Here is a 25951-nt window from a genome sequence, read left to right as displayed (position 1 = left end):
TAAGCCTGACTTTCAGATTTTCAACTGTTCATAAAACAAAATTCAAATATAAAGTTGAGTAATACCTTAACAAATTTTCTTTACTTCCACGCAAAGTTTCTGTGACCATTAAGGTCACTGCTTCAAGTATTAACATAATTAGAATACTGACTAGGTATACTCCTGGATTCAGAAACCCCAGGTGTTTCCTGAAGCTACTGGCTTTAACTTCAAGGGTGACTCCTGGTACAAAAGCCATATCCTGAAATCGGGGGAAAGCCACTTGGAACTTGGTAAGTGGCTGGAGAGAATCATAGTCTTCACAAAGATGACCTTCAGTAAGTAGCTGTGTGTGTGATTAATGCTACAAAGAGTCTTTTATTTGACACGAAGTGAACTGAGTCAGGCTGCAAATTCAGATATGAAATCAGTCAATACAAATACTGATCACCTCCTACATGTTATACACTGTGCTAAGAAAGGGAATCTAAATTACCTCAGCTACCTCCAAAAGCACTGACCCAGGATTATCAACTAACTAAATGTCTGTTTTATCGAAAAGTAAAAAATGGCCCAGATGGGCATGGCTCAGCGGTTGAGCATCAACCTAGGATCCAGGTTCAATTTCCGGTTAAGGCACATGCCTGGATTGCAGGCTTGATCCCCAGTCAATGACTCTCTCATCACTGATGTTTCTATTCCTCTCTCCCTCTCCTTTCCTCTCTCTGAAATCAATATATATTTTTTTAAAAAGTAAAAAATGATAACAATGTTATTGTAAATAATTAAAAACAAGTATTTTAACCAAAATAATTCTGTCCCTTTTAAATTCATTAATCTTTCTCAAAACTATCATATATTTTTCCTAACAGCATCTCCCTCAGTGGGAGTTATCATGAATTACCTTTTTTATTATAAGACAAGAGCTTTAGCCTATGCAAACCAACCATTAAATTATTCAGTCCTACATCATTTCTGATAAATATGATACCTGCATATTACATTAGAAGGCTTTTAAATTAAAATTGAGGTGGCTTTGGTTTCCTGTCAAGTTATATTTTAACAATTTTAATTTATTGACTGACCTGAGAGAGAGAGAGAGAGAGAGAGAGAGAGAGAGGAGGGAACACTGATTTTTTTTATTCCACTTATTTATACATTCATTGGTTGGTTCTTGCATGTGCCCTGGCTGGGGATCAAACCCACAACCTTGGAGTATCGGGTCAATGCTATAACCAACTGAGCTACCCAGCCTGGGCCTCAAATCGTATTTTAATAGAGGGGACAAAGTCTTCAAGTATACTTTACACCTTACTCTTATGTTCAATGTGCACCGGGATTCAACCTGTACAAATGCAGAGTGCACTGTTTGCAGCAGCTGCCACAACATTATTCTGCCAAGAGTATACATTTGCCATAGAATTGTGGTAGGCAGTTAGAGCAAGGATGGTAGGCCAGGTACAAAAGGTCATCACCAGGGTGAAAAGCCCCAGGTGCCTAGTAATGGGTAAAACTGAGAAAACAAGGACCTCGCCCCCAGGGTAACCTTTCTTCTCCTAGCATAACAGGGGTAATGTGGTTTGAACCCCCTGACCTTTCATATCCCCCCCTGGTCATGCAGTTTAGACCCCCTGACCTTTCCTCCCTAGAAATAACATCTAGGCCTCAGCTGTATTTCAGCTCCAGGCCCAGAAAAGCAGCAAAACCTGGTAGGTGATGCCAGGACCAGCTGCACTAATGACCCCCTGTCCTGGAGCCAACCAATCTGTGGAGACCATGACACTGAAAGGACACGTCTAGAAAGCTAATGAGTATTATATTGAGATCCTCCCCTGGGTCCTCCCCTAAGATCTCCACCCTTAAAAGCTTTTAGGAAAGAGGACCCAGGGACCCAGCCTACTCTCCCTCCAGGGAGCACTCCCACATCCCCACCAGGCGAGTTTTCATCCCTCTTTCTCAGGGCCCCCTTTTGCCTCTGTAACTTGTTCCTAAGCCCATTTCTTTTACAGATCACTTCTACCTCTGTGATTTTCTAAGTAAACTTATCTTATAGTTTGAGTCTTGGCTCTGAATTCTTTCCTAGCCAGAATTCAAGTACCAGGATTGCTGAACTAAGGTCAGGTCTGACCCCACCCATCTAATACCTCATGCCGTTCTTTCTGATGCCAACAGAATTAATGATTGGATCATAAAGCTGGCATGTAATTTTGATTCTGCTCTTTGATCCAAATTTATTTTTAAGAGACACAAAACATACCATAAACCTACCTCATAGTTTCTAGTAATACCACCACAGGCCTTACAGGATTTAATTTTAACTAGCTAAAATCCAAAGCCACCTTTTAGTTACATACACTACTAGGAAAAGAAAGATTTCCAAGCTAAAATGAAATTTTTTGTCTTTTTTATTCCAGTTAAGTTGACAGTAAAGTAAATATTCTCACTGACTCCTACTTTAAAATGGTAGCTAAGTTCCTATGGAAATAAAATTCACTACCATCTAACCATTTTTGTAAAATAAAGTTAAAATTATTTATCTCCTTCCCTTTTGGTACTAGAATCTACTAGAAGTAGTTTTCAGAACTTTACTAATTTCAGGCTAACCCTTTCTCAATTACCATCATCATTACCTCATGTCCAATTCTAGCTCCTATGCGAACATGTACATATTGCCCTCTTGAATTTGGCCAAACCAAGAGGACATCTCTCCTGTTCCAAGATGATGTTTACAATTTCATTACCTTTTTATATGTTAATTTTAGTAACTAACAAAGGTAGAATACACTATCACACATCACCAGTGGGTACCACACCCCAGCGCATGATATACTTCCCCCAACACACACACACAAATTAACAGTTAATTTGCACACACAAAAATCAATACTAACCTTTCTGGAAAGTTACCTGTATTGAAATGGTAAATCTACTTATCCCCTGGCCCAATTCTAGAAATGTATTGTATAAAAACTGGATGAGTACCCAAAAATAATTATATAAAAATTTTCTTTGCAACATTGTTTTTAATTAAAAAAAGAAACATGAGAAATAACCTAAACTTCAGTCAACAAAGATACATCTATACTATGCATTAAAAAGGATGTTTCATCTGTCCCCGTTGCCCCACAGCAGAATAAAAATTATGAGTGACAGATATATGCACATACATACTTACATATAGTCAAATAATTTACACCAAGTTGATAATAGTGGTAATTTCTGGAGAAAAAATAATAGGAGGACTCTCCCCATAGAACAGCTTGCTCCATGTACTTCCATCATTTTATTACTTTTTAAAATAATTACAAAATTTTTTCAGATAATGAACAATTCTACTCTCACCCTATATTCAAATTATCTTAAACCAAATTCAACATCCTTGCTTTCAGTCTTCCTTTAACCTGACTTTCGAGCTTCTGGTATTGATACTAGTATAACGCTATCATTTATCCACACTTAATACTCCAAAGTCTTCTCTGCTTTCTCTCTCAACATCCCATATATAAACACCAAATACTCTTCTTTAAAATGCATTCCAGCCCAGCCAGGCATGGCTCAGCAGTTGAGCGTCAACCTAGGATCCAGGCGATCAGGGTTCGATTCCTGGTCAAGGCACATGCTCGGGCTGTGGGCTCGATCAATGACTCATCATTGATGTTTCTCTCTCTCTCTCTCCCTCTCCTTTCCTCTCTCTGAAATCAATAAAGATATATTTTAAAAATAAAAATACATAAAATAAAATAAAATGCATTCCATTCTCTCCATTCCTACTTAACCACAAAAAGTCAGGCTCTTATCCCATAATTAGTCCATTATTACAGCTTTATGTTATCTCTGCTTTCAACCTTTGTCTACCCCACAAAGCACTGCCAGACTAATATTCGAAATTTTGATTTGATTTCTCACTCTCTCACTCAAAAGTTGCTATATGAGACAAAGTCAAAATACTCCAGCATTGTGAGACCCTACACAATCAGCTCCAATCTACCTTGATTAGTCTCATGTCCTACCTACCATCTGTCAAAAATTTCTACTCCAGCTATGTCTCCTGAACCAATCATGCCTTTGTTCATGCAGCTTTTGTCTTGGTTTGTGAATCCTACACTAATGAAAATAGACTAAGTGTGGACTATAATCACTAACTGTTCTCTATTTCTGTGATTACTAGATATGAATAGGCTTAAACGGAATAGTAAGATTATATATTAAAAAGAATTTCTTGCCTCACACTTAAAGTTATAAGCCACTGGGTTGCATTTCCCAATAGCCTTTTCCAGAATTTCTCCTCTAAAAATTTTAAGAATCACAGAAAACTATTTGCCTATTTGTGCAAGTCTTATCAAGGTCAGAATAATTTTCACATATTTTTTAAGTATTTTGCACATATAACACATTCAGTTATCCAGTTTAATAGTAATTAATTTGTCAATAATAATCTAGATATCTGTTTGGAGGACTAGTTATAGAAAAGCCTCATAAAATACAATTCCTTCTCTGACCTTCAAAAGTGGTTCCATGATTCTATATTCAAGCTTACAAAGAAAGAAATTCTATTTTTTACACTAATTATATAAGGGAGCTTTTAGCTAAAAAGAGAAAACCCCAACTCAATTACCTTAAACATTGTGAAAAAATGTGTTTATACATGTATCTCTTATACCAAAAAATCTCAAGATAGTCTTCTATTTCAGCTAATATAAGAGTAGGTAATTTGGATTGAGCCTCTTAAGGACAAAAAAGTTAGATACATTATAGGCTGCTTTAGGAATCAGAGTAATTCAGAAGAAAGATATTTGATTAGGCCTCAAATTGCTCTAAAAAACTATTTCACAAATAAATAAAAAGTGACATAATAATAAAAAAGTCCACAGGAAGATAAAGCAACATGAATTAGGGCCACAAGAAAAGAAAAACAGGGTATCAGTATTAAAGTCATCAGACAATGATTTTGAAAGAAATTTTCTGTTATTTTTGTGTACAAGGCAACAGAAAACAAGGTTGAGAATTTTTGAAAGAATTAGAAATTATACAAAAATCAATTAATGCAATCCATTACATCAACAGGCTAAAACAGAAAAATCACATGATCATATTAGCAGATGCAGAAAAGACATTTGACAAAATCCAACACCCATTCATGATAAAACCTCTCAACAAATTAGGTACAGAGGACAACCTTTCTCAGTTTGATAAAGAACATCTACAAAAAAATCTATACTTAACATCAAACTTAACACTGAGAAAATAAAAGCTTTCCCACTAAGATCAAGAACAAGCCTGGCCGGGCGTGGCTCAGCGGTTGAGCATCGACCTAGGATCCAGGCGATCGGGGTTCGATTCCCAGTCAGGGCACATGCCTGGGTTTCGGGCTCGATCAATGACTCTCTCATCATTGATGTTTCTATCTCTCTCCCTCTCCTTTCCTCTCTCTGAAATCAATAAAGATATATTTAAAAAAAAAAAAAAAAAGAACAAGCAAGGAGGTCCGCTCTCACCACTCCTTTTTAACAACATACTGGATGGAAGACTTAGTTAACGCAGTAAGACATGAAAAGGAAATGAAAAGCATACAGATAAAGAAGAAAGAAATAAAACTGTCATTGTCTGCAGATGACATGATTGTCTATGTACAAGATTCAAAATAACAACTTTAAAAAGCTCTTGAAACTAATGAACAATTAGTAAGGTTGCAGGACACAAAATTAAAACACACCAAAAAAATCACTTTCCTATATGTCAGCAGTGAACAAATGGAATTTGAAATGTAAAACACAATACCAACCACTTACATGAACACTGCTCCCAAAATAAAAGGTATGACAAAATATGTACAAGATTTATATGAGGAAAATTACAAAACTCTGATAAAAGAAATCAAATAGGGACTAAATAAATGGAAAGATATTCTATGTTTATGGATAGGAAGACTCAATATTGCCAAGCTGTCTGGCTAGAATTCCCACATGTTCACAAAGGAAGAACTTGAAGAGGTTATCAAGGACATTTAAAGAAGTGTGATCCTGAGCTTCTCTGGAACAATTTCAGTTCTCCTGATTGCCCTTAACTTTTATTTCCAGCTCCTGTTCCTTGGAAAATCTCCAGCGTATGTGCATTTTTTTATGATGTCTGTTCATAAAGGCAGTTCTGAAATAAAAACTTAAAATAAAATAAAAAATAAAAAACACAAAGAACTCAAGCTAAACAAAAATAAAACTAACAACCAGATTAAAAAATGGGCCAAAGAAGATATACGAATGATAGGGGAGAGGGAATCAACCAAAGAACTTATATGCATAACCCCTGGACACAGACAATAGTGCAGTGATGGCCTGGGGAAGGGGGGGAGGCTTGTGCGGGGTAGAGAGGGCCAATGGGGGGGAAAAGGGGACATCTGTAATACTTTCAACAATAAAGATAACTTTTTAAAAAAAGATGTTCAACATCATATGTGATTAGGGAATTGCAAATTAAACAATGAGATACCACTCCATACCTATGAGAATGTACTAAATCCCAAATACTGACACCACCAAATGCTGGCGAGGAGCCACAACCCCCTCTCACTGGTATTTAACCAAATGAGTTAAAAACTTACATCCACACAAAAACCTGTACACAGATGTTTCTAGCAGCTTTATTCATAATTGCCAAAACTTGGAAGTGACCAAGATGTTCTTCAGTAGGTAAATGGATGAATAAACTGTGGTATATCCAAACAGTGGGATATTATTCAACCCTAAGAAAAATGAGCTATCAAGCTTTGAAAAGATATGAAGGAACTTTAAATGTATGTCACCAAGTAAAAGAAGCTAATCTAAAAAGGATACACACTGTAGGATACCAGCTATATGACATTCTGGAAACAGCAAACTATGGAGACATTAAAAAGTTCAGTGATTGCCAAGGGTTAGGGGAAAGGAAGGGATAAATAACCAGAGCACAGAGGATTTTTAGAGCAGTGAAATTATTCTGTAAAGTACTGTAATTACAAAATACATAGCATTATACATTTGTCAAAACCCACAGAATGTAAAGCACCAAGAGTGAACCCTTAAGTAACCTACAGACCACGGGTGATGATAAGTCAATGTAGGTTCACCAATTGTAACAAATGTATATCGCTCTGCGGTGGGATGTTAATAATGGGGGAGGTTGTGCGTGTTTGAGGGGAGGGAAGGGGTATATGGGAACCCTCTGTACTTTCTGCTCATCTCTGCTATAAATCTGAAACAGCTCTAAAAAAAAGAAAGAAGGAAGGGAGGAAGAAAGGAAGGGAAAGAAGAAAAGAATGTATGACAGAAACCAGACACGCCCTGAAGAGCCTAAAATATTTAGTATCTGACTCCTCATAATAAAAGTTTGCCAAACCTTTCTCTAGAATAACCATTGAAAAATGCTAAAAGGATGGAAAAGTTTAAATTACTTAAACACTCTAAAACAGAGTTTCTCAACCTTTGCACTTCTGACATTTTAGATCAGACAGTTCTTTGTTGTGAGGGGCTATCCTATCCTTTGCAGGACAGTAAGCAACATTCCTATGTCTACCCAATATAGACTAGCAGCACCACTCCTCCAGTTGTGAAGAACAAAAGATCTCTTTGCCAAGTGTACCCTAGGGGGCAAAAATCACCCCACCCCCGCCCCGCCTGTCCTTTGAGAACCATCCTTTCCCTGAGAACTCATACTAAAAGAAGGCAAGCTGGGAGATAAGAGGAAACATATAACAAGTAGAAAATGGAAAAAGTAATACAGTAGATTTAGACTAATTTATCAGTAATTACATTAAAGTATACAGAGTAATGCTTCAAATAAAAGAGAAAATTAAAAGAAAAAACATAACCCAACTATATGCCTTTTTTACAAGACATTTTTAAAACATAAGAGAGCGGGTTAAAAAAAGGCAAAAAGATTAATGCAAACATTAATCAAAAGATATATTATTCGTATCTGTAACTATATAACTATTGTATAATATATATAGTTTAACAATATGTATAATATATAACTATATTAACATCAGAAAAAGTTTATTTTAAGGCCAAAAAAAATCCCACTACTAAAGATGCAAAACAATTTATAATAATAAAAGGTTAGGTATACCATAAAGATGTGACAATTTTCATTTATATACATTAAATAGGAAAGGTAGAAGTGATCAGAGCTATGAAGAAAAATAGACAAATTCAAAATCATAGGGGAATTTAACCACTATTCTTAGAAATTAACAGAACAAGCAACAAAAATAATCAGTAAGACTATCAACAATTTAAATACAAGTAACCAACCTAACTGACATAATACAGAAAACTGTACCCAATAAACTATAGAATACACATTCCTGATAAGTAGACATGTAACATTTATAAATTTCAACTACATACTAGATCTTTAAAAAAATTTGTCAAAAATTTTAAAAGACCTAAATTATACAGATGATACCTCGCCCTGGTCAGGTATACTAAGGCTGTGGGTTTGATCCCTGGTCAGGACACATAGAAGAATCAACCAAAGAATGTATCAGTAAATGGAACAACAAACAGATGTCTGTCTGACTGCCTCTCCCTCTCTCTCTCCCTCTCTCCCCCTCTCCCTCCCTAAAGATCAATTATTAAAAAATTATACAGTCTGGCCAGTGTGGCTCAGGGGTTGAACATCGACCTAGGATCCAGGAGACTGTGGTTCGATTCCCAGTCAGAGCACATGCCCAGGTTGAGGGCTCGATCCCCAGTGGGAGCATGCAGGAGGCAGCAGATCAATGACTCTCTCATCACTGATGTTTCTCTCTCTCTCCAATTCCCTTCCTCTCTCAGAAATCAATAAAGATATATTTTTTTAAGTTATACAGAATATGTTTTCTGACCACAGTACAACTAACTAAAACTCAATACAGAAAGGTGAACTGGAAAAGCTGCTTATGTTTAGAAAGTAAGAACACATTTCTAAATACCTTATAAATCAAAGAAAAGGTCACAATAGTAATTAGACAATATCTAGAATTAAATAAAACAGATGTTACATCTAAAACTTGTGGGATAAAGACTTCAGGTTGTGGGAAGATGAAAGAGATGTACATTTCCCTATAAATCCCAGGAATGTAACTAGAAGTCCTGAACATTATGTATATGACAGACCTAACATGACTCTAAAAAATGAAGACTAGAAGGCAGACCTCAGGAAATAAGGACCAACACAGTGGTGAGTACCCTGTGTTTTTGTTTTGTTTTCTGAATATATCTTTATTGATTTCAGAGAGAGGAAGGGAGAGGGAGAGAGAGATAGAAACATCAGTGATGAGAGAGTCATTGATCGGCTGCCTCCTGCACACCCCCAACTGGGGATCGAGCCCGCAACCCGGGCATGTGCCCTGACCAGGAATCGAAACCCGATCACCTGGATCCTAGGTCAAAGCTCAACCGCTGAGCCAGGCCCAGCTGGGCCCCTGTGTTTTCTTTTTCCCTCATATATGCCCAAGTAGGAGCTAAAGAAGTTGGCAACAGGTTCAGACCAAAAAAAAAAAAAAAAATTCTGTTCTCTAGCCAAAATAACGATAGGGGAAGCCTAGCAAGATAAAAAAATTTAGACAATCAACTCCAGGCAACTATTACAGAAAAAAATGTGGCTCCAACCCATCCACACAAGCACAGGCCAAGTGGGGAGGCAAGGTTGTAACAAGGTATCCCAATGCCCTGCCTGGGTAGTATCCAAAAAGGATGAGTGGAATGGCCTGAGTGGCTCGACTGGCAGAGCAATCCCATGCACTGAAAGGCTGCGGGTCAGTACGCATGTTTGGGTCGTGAGTTTGATCACTGGCTCATATAGGAGGCACCTGGCCACCAGACTGATGTTTCTTCTTCCCTCTCTCCCTCCCTCCCTTTCTTGCTCCCTACCTTTCTCTAAGCATGTCCTCAGGTAAGGATTAAAAAAGATGTTTTTTTAATTAAAAAAAAAAAAAGAGGAGAAAGTTGGGATCTTCATTCCTGCTGAGCAGTAATAAAGCCTCATATTCCAGCAATATCAGTGGAGACCATATGGGAAACCTGAACTTTTCTCCCTGCCACCAGTAAGGAAGTACACCTCCCTCACTCTGCTGAAACGCTGTCAGAGAAGGCCTAGGGAAAATTAGGACTAGTACCACCACTCAGCAATAACAAGGCTGAGCTTTTCCCAGGATGTCAACAGAGACCACATGGGGAGAGAAAACTCCACGCCACCCAGCAATGACAATCTCCCCCAACTCAGATGTAAAAGGAGGCCAACTGGAGAATCTGGAATACTATACCGATCTAGCAATAATGAGATAGCATTTCCGCCTTTCCCCTGCCAAACCAGTATCAAAAACAGCCAATTAAAACAAAGGGTTTAAAAAAGATCAAGTCTCATAACATAATATCCCAAATGTCCAGGTTTCAGTAGAAAAATCACTAATCATACCAAGAATGGGGAAGATCTAAAATTGAAGGTAAAAACATGATAGGTGCCAACACTGAGATGACAAAGTTACCTGACAAAGATTTTAAAGAAGTCATGATAAAAATGCTTCAATGAGCAATTACAAAGAAGCTTGAAATAAATGAAAAAAAGGAAATTACAGCAAAGAAATATATGTATCAGAAAAAAGAAAAAAAAAAGACATAAAGAACCAAGTGGAAATTTTAGAACAGAAAAATACAATGAACAAAATAAAAATCTAAGCAGAGCCCTGGCCAGTGTGGCTCAGTGATTAGAGAATAGGCCCGCACACCACAGGGTTCGAAGATTTGATTTCCAGTCAAGGACATATGCCCAGATTGCAGGTTCAATCCCCAGCCCTGGTTGGGGATGTGTGAAGGAGGCAACCAATTGATGTTTCTCTCTCTCTTGCTCGCCCTCCCTCCCTCCCTCCCTTCTTCCCTTCCACTCTCTCCAAAAATCAATGGAAAAATATTCTCGGGTGAGGATTAACAACAACAACAAAAAAATCTAAGTAGATGAGCACAATAGCAGAAAGAGAGGAAAGAGAAAAGAATTAATAAACTGGAAGATATAACATTAGAAATTACTAACCTGAACAACAGATAGAAAATAAACATAAAAAAATAACAGGTGTTCATGGTCTTGTGGGACTAAAATAAAACACCTACCATTTGTATCATGAAAGTATGATTCCATTTATATAAAATATCCAAAATAGGTAAATCCATAGAAACAGAAAGCAGATTGGTAGTTGCTGGGGCAGGGAAGAGGGAAAAATAGAGAGTGACTGCTTAATGGTGCAGAGTTTTCTTTGCGGGGGTGATAAAATGTTTTGGAACTATTGTTGTACAACATTATGAACTTACTAAATGTCACTGAATTGCACCCTTTAAAACAGTTAATTTTATGTCATATGAATTCCATCTCAATTAAAAAAACAGCTTAGCAAACTAGGAACTGAAAGGCACATCAAGTTGATAATATATACAAGAAGAATATAGTAAACACTATGCTTGATTTTAAACTTTTCAATGTCTTCCTCTGAGAATGTGCTCAAGACAAGGATGTCATTATCACCAATTTTATTCAACATTGTCCTGAACATCTGGAACAAGACAAAGGTATAAAAGGTAAAAAAAATGGAAAAACAAAACTTTCTTCACATACAGGCATTCTGATTACATATGTAAAAAACCTAAAAGAATTTATAGAGAATTCATTAGAAGAAGCAAGTTAGTAAGATTGTTAGATAAATATAAAAAAATTAATTGCATTCTATATACCAGTAACAAAATGTTTTAAAGACATTCTTAATAGCATCAAAAAAATCTAATATCTAGGCAAAAGATGTGTAGACAATTATCTAAAAAATATATGGCTATTTATTAGAGAAACTAAAAAGGATCTAAGTAGATAGAAATATATACCAATTGTGCCCTGGCCAGCGTGGTTCAGTGGTTAGAGCGTCAGCCTGCACACTGAAGGGTTCACAGGTTCGATTCCCAGTCAAGGGCACGTACCTGGATTGCAGGTTCAATCCCCAGCCAGGTCAGAGACGAGTACGGAGGCAACCAATCGATGTGTCTCTCTCACATAGATATTTCTTTCTCTCTCCTCTCTCTCTCCTCTCTCTCTCTCACCCTGCCCCTCCCTTCCACGCTGTCTAGAAATCAATGGGAAAAAATATCCTCACTCCTTGGGTGAGGATTAAAAAATATATATATAGCCCTAGCCGATCTGGCTCAGTGGTTAGAGCGTCGGCCTGTGGACTGAAAGGTCTCGAGTTCCATTCTGATCAGCCTGTTAATCAGTGAGCACTCATCAGATAACTAGTACCTGTGAAAAGCAGTTTTTAAAAGACTCAGCACAACCATTCTCCAAATACTTCCTCTTCCTCTCTTTGCAATTATTACTATCACATAACCACACCCACATGTCCTTTCTATTCTTTTGACCAGTTCCAGCTCTACAGACCTACATATGACATTTTCTTTTGCACAGGAACTGTATTTTTTAAACAGTGTTACAATGTCTGTCCCCCAAAAAATGGCAATTCAAAATATTCTAAAAGCGCAGCTGCTGATACTAAGGGAAAGCTTCCAAAACACATTCCATTAAAAAGCACATGCTATGCCTTTGAGCATTTCAAAACAATGCTTTAAATACTACATCCCCCCAAGTGAATGTTGTTTTTTAAAAACATTAAAAGTCTAAGGAGAACCTACATCAGGGATTTTCACTTATAAACAAATCATTAGAAATTAACTTCTTTAAAATCCAGAGAGAATCCTATACTATCACCCAAACAGCCTTTGGATGGCCAGCAAGGGTGTCTTGTATGAAAAAAAAAAAAAAGTCTCAACTTGAAACCTTGCCAAACCTGAAGTGCAGCTGGGAGCAGACCCTTCAGAACCCTGGTAAGGTGCCAGGGCCCATAATTGTGATTTAGAAAGAAACAGGAGGGCAAGGAAAGAGGAAAGGAAGAAAATATGTATTAAAGTGGTTAACAATCAACCATTAAGCGCTGTGAATTAAAATGTTATTTTATTCTTATAATTGCACTGTCTGCCTCTGCACAGCTTAATTCACACAAAAGAATTCTGGAAAGTAGGATATAGTAACCAGTAAACCTCAAATGCTCAGAAATAAGTTAAAGTCTCTGAAAAATTGTGATCTGAACAAGAACTCTTGCTCAAACCATACTTCAAATTCATTGTAATGTTTCTTAGTGTAGGCTTTATTACATATAACATGGGGACTTACCAAAAGATTCATGAGCACCTAATATCTTTTTGCAAATTGTAGCATCTTCTTTGCTCACAGTCCCATATTTCTCCTGAAATAGAAAAGGCTACCCCATGACTCCTAACACAAAATGAAGGTTGATTACTAACCATTTAACAACATATTCTGGAAACTTTGTGTTTTAAATAAATCCTCATTTTTATTGCTATAAGATTTATATCTTAGTCTGAAGAGTTAAACTTAAAAAATTTGATAAGGGTTCACCTGATATTTTTACTGGAGTTAACATAAGCATTTTTGTTTTGTTTTGTTTTGTTAATCCTCTCACCCAAGGGTATTTTTTCTGATTTTTTTTTTAGACAGAGTGGAAGGGGGGGGAGGGAGGGAGGGAGGGAGGGAGGGAGGGAGGGAGGGAGGGAGGGAGGGAGGGAGGGAGGGACATCAATGTGAGAGAAACACATCCACTGGTTGCCTCCCAGCTCTCGCTCAGACCAGGGCCAGGGATAGAACCTGCAACCCTTTGGTGCATGGGCCGATGCTCTAACCACTGCAGCATCACTGGCCAGGGCAACATAAGCTTTTTTTTTTTTTAATGTTTTTATTGATTTCAGAGAGAGGAAGGGAGACAGAGAGAGACAGAAACACCAATAATGAGAGCGAGTCATTGATCAGCTGCCTCCTGCATGCCCCCCACCAGGGGCGGAGCCTGTAACCCGGGCATGTGCCCTGACCAGGAATATGCCCTGACTGGGAATTGAACCATGATCCCCTGGATCATAGGTGGACGCTCAAAATCTGAGCCACGCCAGCTGGGCCACATAAGCATTCTTTTTTTCACCTTTGAGAATCCACCAAAAAGAAAGTGTAAAATTTCAGAGCCAGAAGAGGGAGAAAAACAAAGTCATCCTCAAGGTTAATTTTAAAACCATATATCATTTTTAAAGCAATTAAACAATAAGTACTTACTGAGGGGCTACTATACCATATTTACTGAGTGGTACACTTTACTAGGAGGGCTTTGAAGCAGACACAGAAATACGCAGACCACCACGTCAAGCAGACTTCAGAGCAAAGAAGAGCCTGCCCATATTCAGAGTATTACGGACATGTTCTCTGTGGGTACAGGAATACAGAAATAAATAAAAGAAAACCCTTGCCCTCAAGTTCACAGTGGTCAGTGAAACATACATGCCAACCAACAACTGCTGAACAAGAATGACAGAAAACTTACTATTTTTTTTGTACCTCAAAAACTTTTTACCATGTGGATATACTACCTATTCAAAATGATAAATGAATTTAGAAAGGCTTAAAAATATTAAAGCACTGTAATATATTTATAAGTAATATGGGTGCAGAGAGGAATAATTCTGCTAGAGAAGCTGTCAGGGAAGACTTCATGAAGAAGGTGACCCAAGGAAAGGGATGCAGGGAAGAAACATCAAGTACAAAGGCATGAAAATAAGAAACACTGCAGGTAGGGGGTGGGGTGAGGGTAGCAGATCAGCCTGGAAAGGTAGGGAAGGGCCTGGAAGGCAATGCACAGAACACTGGAGTTTATCCTGGGGTCCAGGAGAACCAATGAAAGGTTTTCAGTTTGTGGATGAATTTGTACCTCAGAAAAATAACTAGCTTATCCCAGGTGTGAAGATTAGATTGGGGAGGCGAGAGGGGTTTAGGTAAGAGAGACAGAGAGAAAGGAAAGAAGATCAAAGTAGAGGAAGAGATTAGAAGTCCAGCAAAGCAATGATGAAGGCGTGAATTAAAAAAGTGGCAACAGGTAGTCAACAAGGAATAGTCTTGAAATGAATTTGGAGGCAGAAGTAAAAGGAGTTATTAGTTAAATACTGACACCCCTATCCCTCAAAATAATAGAAACTATTTTAACGTTGTCACTAGTTAAATGACCAACCAGGAAATCAGGACAGTTTTTAAAGAGTAAAATAAAATCTAGTTAACGTAGAAGAAAGACTGTTTCAAAGATTTCAATTACTTCAAGCACTAAACCTCCACAGGAATAAAGATTCAAGCACAGGCATCTTGGTAAATGCAAATACTATTACAGTAAAACACTCTAAATATCTACCTTTCTCCCACAGGAATTTTATCAGCAAAGGGGTAAACACTGTCAGGAACAAAGACATAAAATAAGTATTTTGTTCCTTAGATGTCCACCTGCTGTCTTTCCTTCAAACAGTCATTTCTATAGCAACACACTCTTAAGAAATTTGTGGATGGAAAGCATGTTTTTGCAAAAATATGAGAACTCAAGAAAATGAGCTACTTTATTTTTGTCTTTAATGCAAGAGATACACAATATATCTCAAGACAATTGCAAAATATGACAAATATGAAACAAAAAATGGACTTAAAAACACAAGGAAATGTAGAAATTGGTGTTGCACGTTTACATGTAAATTCTTTTTACAGGTTACAATGACACCTTGTGGCAAGGCTTTTTAAATTATATAAGTTATCTTGGAAAATGTTTTTCTAATTTTCATTGATTTTTAGAGATAGAGGAAGGGAGAGAAACACTGATTTGTTGTTCCACTTATTTATGCATTCATTGGTTGATTCCTGTATGTGCCCTGAGTATTTTTACAGAAGAGATATAATAAAACTGGTTAAGCAAATAGGAAAGAACCACACAGTGTTGAGATGGTATGAACATGTACAACAATCCATTTGGGAAATTAAGGGCCAAAAAAAAAAAAAAAACAACACATTGAAAAAATGTCACAATATTAGACAAGCAAAAGCAGCTTACTAACTGTAAATTTGAAGTACACGATTCCCTTCACTTGAGCTAAAATTATTTTTTTTAATGATGCAAAAAAAAACCTACTTTTGTAATCTGGGGCAAAATTTATAATGTCACCAATCCCATTCGCATGAGAATATTGACACATGGTTTATAAACTATGAAAGTAATTTGATGTCATTACTCCTTTCTTATCAATTAAACAATAGATAATGCAGGTATCCCCTACTTTTTGAAAGCTCACTTTATGCCACTTTGCTTTTATGAAAGACCTACATTCACACCTGTTTTCTCTAGCAGAAATCCAAAGAGGATTTCACTTTTACGAAAAAAGGCAAAAAGTGAAAACAAGCATTTAGTGTTTGTTTTGCAGTTAGCCAGTTATAGAAGTACTGCACATCCCAAGCAGCGAGTAGCACTGCAAGCTCCTTCGCCAGGAACTACACTCAGCACCCCAGCATCAAGTTGCCATAGCGTGTGAGCATCTGTGCTATATCTGAATTTATTTTGTGCATCCGTTCATTAGTAAGCTGTCACCTAAGGTGATTGACTGCTTGGTTTGCTTTACGCCATTTCGGCTTACAAAAGGTTTCACAGGAATGCTCTGCTTCAGGATGGGGGGAAATCTATACTACTTTAAATATTTCAAGCTTGATTAATCCAATAATTAAGAGAATAATTTACAATTGCCTTTCATTGGTAGTTTACTATGTTTACTAAACTATACTAAACATCAGTAAACATAAAGAAAAGTTAAAGATGGAGTTTGCACACAATCACCTTATGAATCTCTTTGAAATAATCTGCTCCCTTAGCATCTACAACGCCACGATCACTTCCTATCTTTCTTGCTGTCCCTTGACTGCTCCCCTCACCATGAGAAATCTCTGGTATGCTGCTCCATCTCTGTAAGAAAAGTCAAGTTGCCTCTCTCACAGCTTGATTTATTACATCTGAATGACGCTCAAATTTACACCCACATTCCTAACCTCTCTCCCAGCTCGTAACTCCCACTCTACTCACATTTCATCTACAAAGGAAGCTCAACATAACAAGAATTTGGCTAATCAGCTTCAAAGTTTCTACCTGCCTCCTTAAAAAAATCAATTACCACTATCTTCCCCTTATGTCTTAGCACATAACTCATCCCCCAACTCCTATTAGTAATAAATTATTAATCCTGCTGATTCTTCATCTATCTGCTTATTTTAACCATTATTTTCTATTCCTAGGCCATCACCCTCTAGTGCAAAACCTCAAATATTTTACACTTGGTTTATTTTAACAGAACTCTCAAAATAGTGCCCAAGATTTTTGGTCTTTCATCCTTACATAGCCTCCAAATATCTACCAGGGCAATCTTTTCTGTAGTTTCCATCACTGTAACTCCTATTATAATCCTTCCAGTTGTTTACTGGATCAAATCTAAACTTTCTCAGCCAAACTCAAGCCCCTGCCTTAGCCAACTCCCTATACAAGCGCAAGCATTTCATTGTGCTGCCCCAGAGTCCCTTTGTTAGAGCCAAATGAGTGCTGTACAGTTCCTCATACACGTGTTGCTTACTCTCGCCTTCACAACTTTGTTCATGTAGTTATGCTAAATTCAAATGCCTTAAATCTTTCCATTAATTCACAAATCAAGATCAGAGTCAAACCTAAAACCCTACAGTCTGGACAATCTTAAAACTATTTTCACAGTTTATACTCTAAAAAAGTAAACATGAAGAATAGCTTCTGCCCTTCTTTATGCTCCGTAAGTTTCTACGTTCCCTGTGCTTGCCTCAGAACATTTACTTTGTTTTCTATATCTTTCCCCTTCTAGTGCTTTGTAACTATGTAAACTATCTTTCCAAACTATAATTTCCTCAAAGGAAAAACTATAATCTTCTACTTTTTTGGTCATCTCCATAGCTCCAATTCCAGTAAACCTAATGACAGAAAACTGATCCAAGAAATTTCTGTAATATGAATCCTACTTTCCCATATGCTTACAAGGTAATTTCAGAGAAAGCTTGGGGAGGGATGTCACCAAGAACATTGTCTGCTAATCAATTATGCATGCCTTATGATAGTTATCTATCAAGATATTTCTGCCTCAAAAAAAATTCTGGGAGAGGCTGGTCATCAAACGCCTTGAAACATATCATTTGACCTAGCAATTCCACATGTAGGAATAAATTCCAAGAAACTATTCAGAGATGTGCACAAACATTTACTTTCAGGGGTCTTCTTCACTTATCATTCAGTCAATATTACTGAGCACATCCCAAGGTTGAGGTAGATCACTGTCTTCATGGTACTTACATCATAGTGCAGTTAATGTGGAAAAAGACTATAAAAAAAAAACGCACGTTTATTCTTCCAATCCATGAACAAGGGGTATTTTCCATTTTGTTGTGTCTTTTTCAATTTCTTTTAATAATGCTTTGCAGTTTTCAGCATAGAGGTCTTTCACGTTCTTTGTTAATTCCTAGGTACTTTATTCTTTTGGTTGCAATTGCAAAAATCATTGCAGCATTTTTATTCACAGTGGCCAAGACATGGAGATAACCACTGTCATGTGATAGAGGACTGGATAAAGAAGATGTGGTACATGTACACAATGGACTACTCGGTCAGAAGAAAAGATTAAATGCCACCATTTGCGACAACATGGGTGGACATGGAAAATATTATGCTAAGTGAAATAAGTCTGGCATTAAAGCTAAGAATCATATGATTTCACTTATATGCACAATATAAAACTGAAACTGTGGACACAAACAGCAGTGTGGTGGTTGCCAGAAGGAAGGGGATGGAGGGTGGGGGGTGGAGGGTGAAGGGGGCTTAATATATGGTGACTAAATAAGAAAAACAATCTAACAAAACAACAATGAAAAATGGGCAAAAGATTTGAACACTTCACCAAAGAAGATACAGGGTGGTTAAATAAACACTTGAAAAAATGTTAAGTATCATTAGTGTTTTGTTAAGTGTAAATTAAAAACACAATGCAATATTACTATACACCTATTAAAAAGGCTAAAATTTAAAAGGCTGTGCCAAATACTGATAGACTATAGAGAAAATGGAACTATCATAACTACTGGTTGAAATATAAAATAGGGAAATCATATGGGAAAACTCTGGCAGTTTCTTAAAAAGTAACCATATACCTACATATAATCTAGCCAATTTTTTATAGATATTTATCCAAGAGAAATGAAGCATATATGTCCATACAAATACTTTCATACAAAATGTTCACAGCAGCTTTATATTGTGAGACTCAAACACCGGTCCATCAAGAGGTGAATGGATAAACAAATTGTGATATATTCATACAATGGAACACCATTCAGCAATAAAAAGAAATGCATTATTAATATGGGTAAATCTCAAAATAATTATGCTGAGTGAAAAAAAATCTAGACCAAAAAAAAGAGTACGTTATATGCTTCAATTTACATAAAATTCTAGGAAACGGAAATTAGTCATAGTGACAGAAAGCAGATCAGTGGTTGCCTGGGAAATGGAAAGAGAGAGCAGCTGGCGAGGGAAGAGAGAAGGATCACAAAAGGGCATGAGGAAACTTTTGGGGGTGACAGATATATTAAACACCTTGATTGTGGTGATAGTTTCACAGGTATAGATATATAGCAAACTTAAATTGTTTACCTTTAAAAATGTACAATTTGTTATTTATCAATTATATTCAATAAAGCTGTTTTTAAAAATAAGTATTATAAACTTCAGGAAAAAATAATTTCCTAAAAGAACACTCTAGGCTGAGATGATTTCATATTTAAATTTTCTTTTAAAAAATGCTATGGAAAAATATTTAATAACATCAGGAAATGTAAAGGCTCTAGGTTCTATAATCCTTATTTTGTAAAAAGCATATTTACATGTCTATATAATAGGAAAAAAACACACAGAAAGAATAGCCCCTAAAATATGAATAAGTAACATCTAGGGATAGGTGTTATTGTTTGTGTATTTCCTGCACTTTTCTTATTTTACCACAAACATAGATTATGTTTACAACCAGAGGGAAAACGTCATTGGTAAAAAATGCAAGGAATTGCAAACGATACATCTGATAAGGGGTTAATTTCCAAAATATACAAAGAACTCATACAACTCAACAAGAGAAAGACAAACAATCCAATTAAAAAATGGGCAAAGGTCCTGAATAGACACTTCGCCAAACAGGACATACAGATGGCCAAGAGACAGATGAAAAAATGCTCAAAGTGATGCAAATTAAAACCACAATGAGGTAACACTTCCCACCTGTCAGAACAGCTACCATCAACAAATCAACAAACAACAAGTGCTGGTGAGGATGTGGAGAAAAGGGAACCCTAGTATACTGCTGAAGGGAATGCAGACTATGGAAGAGTATGGAGGGTCCTTAAAAAATTAAAAATGGAACTGCTATTTGACTCCGTGATCTCACTTCTGGGAATATAGCCTAAGAATCCCGAAACATCCATCAGAAAAAAGATATGCACCCTATGTTCATAGCAGCGTAATTTACAATAGATAAGATCTAGAAACAGCCCAAGTGCCCATCAGTAGATGAGTGGGTAAAAAAGCTGTGGGACATTTACACCATGGAATACTATGCAGCTATAAAAAAGAAGGATCTCTTACCCTTTGGGACAGTGTGGATGGACCTGAAGAATATTATGCTAAGCGAAATAAGCCAGTCAGAGAAAGACAAATATCACATGATCTCACTTATATGTGGAATCTAAGGAACAAAATAAATTAACAAACCAGGACCACAGACATGGAAGCATGAAACAAACTGACAGATCTCAGAGGGAAGGTGGGAAGGAGGGTGGGAAGAGATTGACCAAAAAACTTATAAGCATATATGCACAGCCCATGTATACAGACAATAGACAGGTGAAAACCAGGGAAGAGGGAAGATGGGGGGAGGGGTTAAGGGGAGAAAAATGGGGGACATGTGTAATACTCTCAACAATAAAATAAACTTTTAAAAATGCAAGAAAACCTCAAAGTCCACTTGAAAACCAAATGAGAAGGAAAAAGCCTCCCCTTTTCACATTAGATAACATAAAAGGAAGTGAGACCTAAAGTTCAAGCCTCCACTTCAGAAAATAACCCAGAAGTCCTCAAATTCCATTCCCTTCCATTCAAGATTATGCAATACTCAAAACTTTACTCAAACAAAAATATTTGGCTGTTTATTACCAATTCTATGACATCTCTTAAATTATCTTATCAATATAATTCCCTTTTACCTAAAATAGCATTTTTCAAACAATTTTACTAATTGAGCTTCTTTTTCAAAACTTATAGAACTCCATTATTTAGACTAGACTATGTCATTTTATTCATGTATGTTAATAAAAACTTAAATTCGGAGAATTTTATTTTAAAGATACATATCAGATCTTTAATTCCATATCAGTTAGTATCTTTGTTGGTGGTCTCTGTTTTAAAATATGACTTATAGCACATTTGGATATACATATATATATACATACATATATACATACACATACATATATACATATACATACACACACATATATACACTTACTTGTGGCTTTTGGAATAAAAATGTAAACAAAATTCAAGTCAAACCTTTACTGAATCCTGAAGTACTTCTCACTCACAGTTTTGAAGAACTGACCAATAAAGGTCAAGCCAAGCTTAATATAGTATACCCTACCCTTCACAGTCTGGACCCTTTCTACCCTGCCATTCTCATCTCGCACAACTCCCTAATACGTACTTATGGCCTAACAACACTAAGCTATTTATAGAACTTCACTGAACATACCATACTTTTTAACTCATGCTGATCCCTCTATGTAATACAATCTCCTAATCTCACCCTTCACTTATTTTTATATTCAACTCATTTATTACTTCCTTCTGAAAGTCTTTCTTGGATGCTTCCCTTTTCCTTTTCCCCCCAATCCATTCTGAGTTGTGTCCTTGTGAGCTCTTCCATAATGCCACATATTTATCCATATCAATGTATTTACTTCACCATATTATAATCAGCTATTTCTATATCAATCTCCTTCACTAGGTTAAGATCTCCTTGAGACCAGAGATTATGTTTTAGTCATCTTTATACCCCCAAAACCCTACAATAACTGGAACATGACAAGTAGTCAATAAACACTTGTTGAATCAAAGGTAAACAGTTTCTTTGACTTAACAAAAGGACAGGGAAAGCAAGAAATTGCACAGAGCTTAGAAGTTCCCAACCCAAATGACTTATAATTTCATGCTTAAGGAAAATCAGGAAATTTAACTCAACAAGTCCATTTGGAGTGGCCAATAAATTTCTAATTTTGTGCAAAAGACTATTAGTAATATAAAACAAGTATGGAACCCTGGCTGGGTAGCAGGACTGGTTAGAGTGGCATCCTGATATACTGAGGTTGAGGGTTCAATCACTAGTCAGGGCACATATAAGAATCAACCAGTGAACGCATAAATAAATGGAACTGTTACTGGAAAGAGGACCTGGCCCTTAGCAGGTCTGCCTAGGGCTGGCTGGTAGTGTGTGAGTTCTTGACTTCCTGAAGGAAAGAATTCACAATAGGAGTCCAGGTGATTCTGAGACGTTTATTAAAGCTGGGACAGTGAAACAAGGAGGGGCTTAGGATAGAAAAAGCAAACAGAGCCTACGCAGGGCTGTTTTGGCTCTCTAGAAAAGTTATAGGAAAGAAAGGAGCCTGGGCTGGGTTGCTTTGGCTCGCTGAGAAGTCAGAGACAAGGGGGCCTTGGGGGCAGGTTCAGGGGGTTGCCCAAGATAGGCTGCCACTGCCCACTGCTCCAATGGCTGCAAGTCTCATGGGGACCCCTAGAGTTTAGGAGGCTCACACTGTGGGGGAAGAAGAGAAGGGAGGAAAGGCCAGGGTACACTCCTGGGAGGGAAAGTAAACAGCATGTGCTGGGACCTTTGTTTTCAGGGTTTTTAAAGGCTGAGAGTTTAGAGGAGGATCTCAATAGAATATTCACCAGTTTTATGATAATGTGCCAAAATAAGACTTAAACTTCATCTGTCCTTGGGTGTGGTTGGCACAAATAGCACTAATTGGATTTCTGCCAGCCATCTCCCTGAGTAGGGTGATTTAAGCTACTTCTCCTCTGGTTGGAGAAGTGGTAAACCATTTACCCTTGGTTTAGGGAAGATAAGATTTACTAGATGGCTGTAAACTGCTTGGTCCTTTATCTGTCTCAGGTTTCCTATTCTACTTGCCAAAGAATTTTCCTAGCTTCTTACTATCCAGCCTCAGAACAAATCAATGTCTGTCTGTCTCTTTCTCCCTCCCTCCCTTCCTTCCTTCCCCTCTCTCCTTCCCTCCCTCCCTTTCTGTCCCTCTCCCTTCCTCTCTCTCTCTAAAATCAATCAATAAATACAAATTTTTAAAAAATAAGTACGGGATAAGTTTTAGCCTCCTAAGAGAAAAATTCCATACATAAACCAAAAGCCAGATCTCCCACTTCCTCCAGCATGAGGGACTGAGATCAACAATCCTCTCCACTAAACAACCAAAAACAATCAAAGGCATGTTTATTCATGAAAACAACAGAACTCTGGGTAAAAAGAACATGAATCTAACAGCATTCTTACCTTTGACTGCTCCCATCCACCACCACCCCCAGTGTAGGAGTTTAACAAGGGTGGGGCAGACTGTGAATACAGCAACTTCGCCACCACTAACTACTTCAGGGTGATCTGTAGACTTGGTGCATTGTCAGTTAAAGTGGAGATCTATGACTTGGCCTGAGGTTACAGGACTCTATGCGGCAAACAACAAATTAAATGGGGATTTCACAGTAGTTCTGGGAGGCGGGACAGCCCTAGGGGCTTAATAAACTATTCACCCAGGTGAAACAAAGACTATGGAAACTAGAGCTGGACCAGGCCACTCACACATCCTTGGCCAACAGAACTGTGCACATGCACAAAAGAGACACAAGAGAAGCCTGGTAAAAAGTAAAAGCCAAAGAAGACTTGAAAATGACATGTGTTTGAATGCACTTCCCAGCCCCTTATACAGATCTATCAGCAGTACTAGCCATATTAGTTCAAGCTGTTTGATTATCAACCTCTGACCAATCCTTGGTTGAACACTAAGCTATTCAGACACAGGGAGCTGGGTTTAAAAATAAAAAAATAAAAAGAGCAGAGGCATCAAGAACCACACAAGGTAAGTGGAACAGACTTCACAAATGCAAAGCAAGCAACTTACTACACAAACAGGAAAAAACAGTATCAACCTTCAAGAGAAAAATCAAAGTATAGAGTTGTTTCAACACATTATCTAAAATGTCCAGTATTCAACAAAAAACAATGACAAGCAAAAGAAAGTGTGGCCCATTCTCAGGAATCAAAACAGCAAACAGAAACTATCTCAAGGTGCCCCTAGATGTTAGGTTTGACAGACAAAAGCTCAAAGGAGCTACAGCAGTCCCATGCTCCTTATTGGCAGTTTCACTTTCCATGGTTTTAGTTACCCACAGTCAACCACTGTTCAAAACAGTAAATGGAAAATTACAGAAATAAACAATTAATAAGTTTAAATTGTTCACCATTCTGAGTAGTATGAAATTACATGCCGTCCTGCTCCATCCTGCCTGGGATGTAAATCATCCCTTTGTCCAGCGTATCCACAATGTCTGTATGTACAGTACAATAAGAAATTTTGAGAGAGACCACATTCACAAAACTTTTATTACAATATATTGTTATAATTGTTCTATTTTATTATTGTTATTGTTAATCTCTTACTGTGCCTAATTTATAAATTAAACTTTATCATAGGTATGTACGTATAGGAATAAAACAGAGCATACATAGGATATGCTATTAACCACAGTTTCAGATACCCTCTAGGGGTCTTGGAATGTATCCACTGTGGAAAAGGGAGGACTACTATATAATATAGTCAAAGAATTAAAGGAATTCTCTAAAGAATTCAATAAAAGTATAATGACAATGACTCAGAGGATTGAAAATCTCAGTAAGAAAATAATTTTTAATGGAAATTTTGAAGTTGAAAAGTATAATTATTGAAATAAAAGAACTCACTAGCTGAACTCAACATCAGACTTTACATGACAGAAGACAGAAACAATGAACTTGAAGATAGAGCAATAGAAAGTATCCAGTCTGAAGAACAGAAAGAAAAAAGATTAAAAAGAAATGAACAGAACTTCAGAGGTCTGTGGGACAATATAAAGTATAGCAACATATGTGTAATGAGATTTCCAGAAGAAGGGAAAAAAGAGACGGGGCAGAAAAATAACTGAAAAAATAATTGCTGGAAAGTCCCAAATTTAATGAATAACACTGTCTATCCAAGAAGCCCAGGAAATCCAACACAAGGAGATCAACACCAAGACAAACTTCTGACAAACAAAGAAAAAAAATCTAAAAAGGGCCAAAAGCAAAATGACTCATCATATACAGGGGAACAGTATAATTAACTGGCATCCCATCGTAAACAATGAGGACAGGGGGGAAAAACATGGAATTTAAACAAACAAAAAAATCCAACTAAGAATTCTATATTGAGCAAAAATGTCCTTCAAAAATGATAGTGAAATAAATACATATCCAAACAAACAAAAACAGAGAATTTGTTGTTATAAGACATGCCTTTTGAGAAATACTAAAGGAAGACCTTCTGACTGGAGAGGAGTTACACCAGAAATCAACAAAATCAAGGAAGAAATAAAGGGCCCCATAAATTGTAAAAATGTAAGTAAATATAAAAGATTCTAAAAATGTCATTGTTGTCATTTCTCTTCTTCACTTCTTCTAAAGAAACAAGATTGTATAAAGTAATAATTAAAGTACTGTGTTGTTGGGTTTATAATACGAACAGCTGTAATATATAAAACAATAACAGCACGAAAAAGGAAGAGAAAATAGAGATAAATTAGAGGAAAATTTCTAGAATTTACCAGAATTTAGTATTATATTGAAAGAGACTAATAAGTTAAAATGCACATTACAATCCCTAG

The 25951-nt window shown here is 36.9% G+C and overlaps 1 protein-coding gene across 1 annotated transcript in view; it reads right to left on the bottom strand.

The window, feature by feature from the left end:
- Positions 1–25951, bottom strand: part of CEP83 (centrosomal protein 83) — a 101018-nt gene that overhangs the window by 64840 nt on the left and 10227 nt on the right. The window lies entirely within an intron of this gene.

The sequence above is a fragment of the Miniopterus schreibersii genome (assembly GCF_964146895.1).
Source record: "Miniopterus schreibersii genome assembly, chromosome: 2".
Classification (NCBI taxonomy): Eukaryota; Metazoa; Chordata; class Mammalia; order Chiroptera; family Miniopteridae; genus Miniopterus; species Miniopterus schreibersii.
Note: the sequence above shows the minus strand (reverse complement) of the source record. Positions and strands in the feature narration are given on the sequence as shown.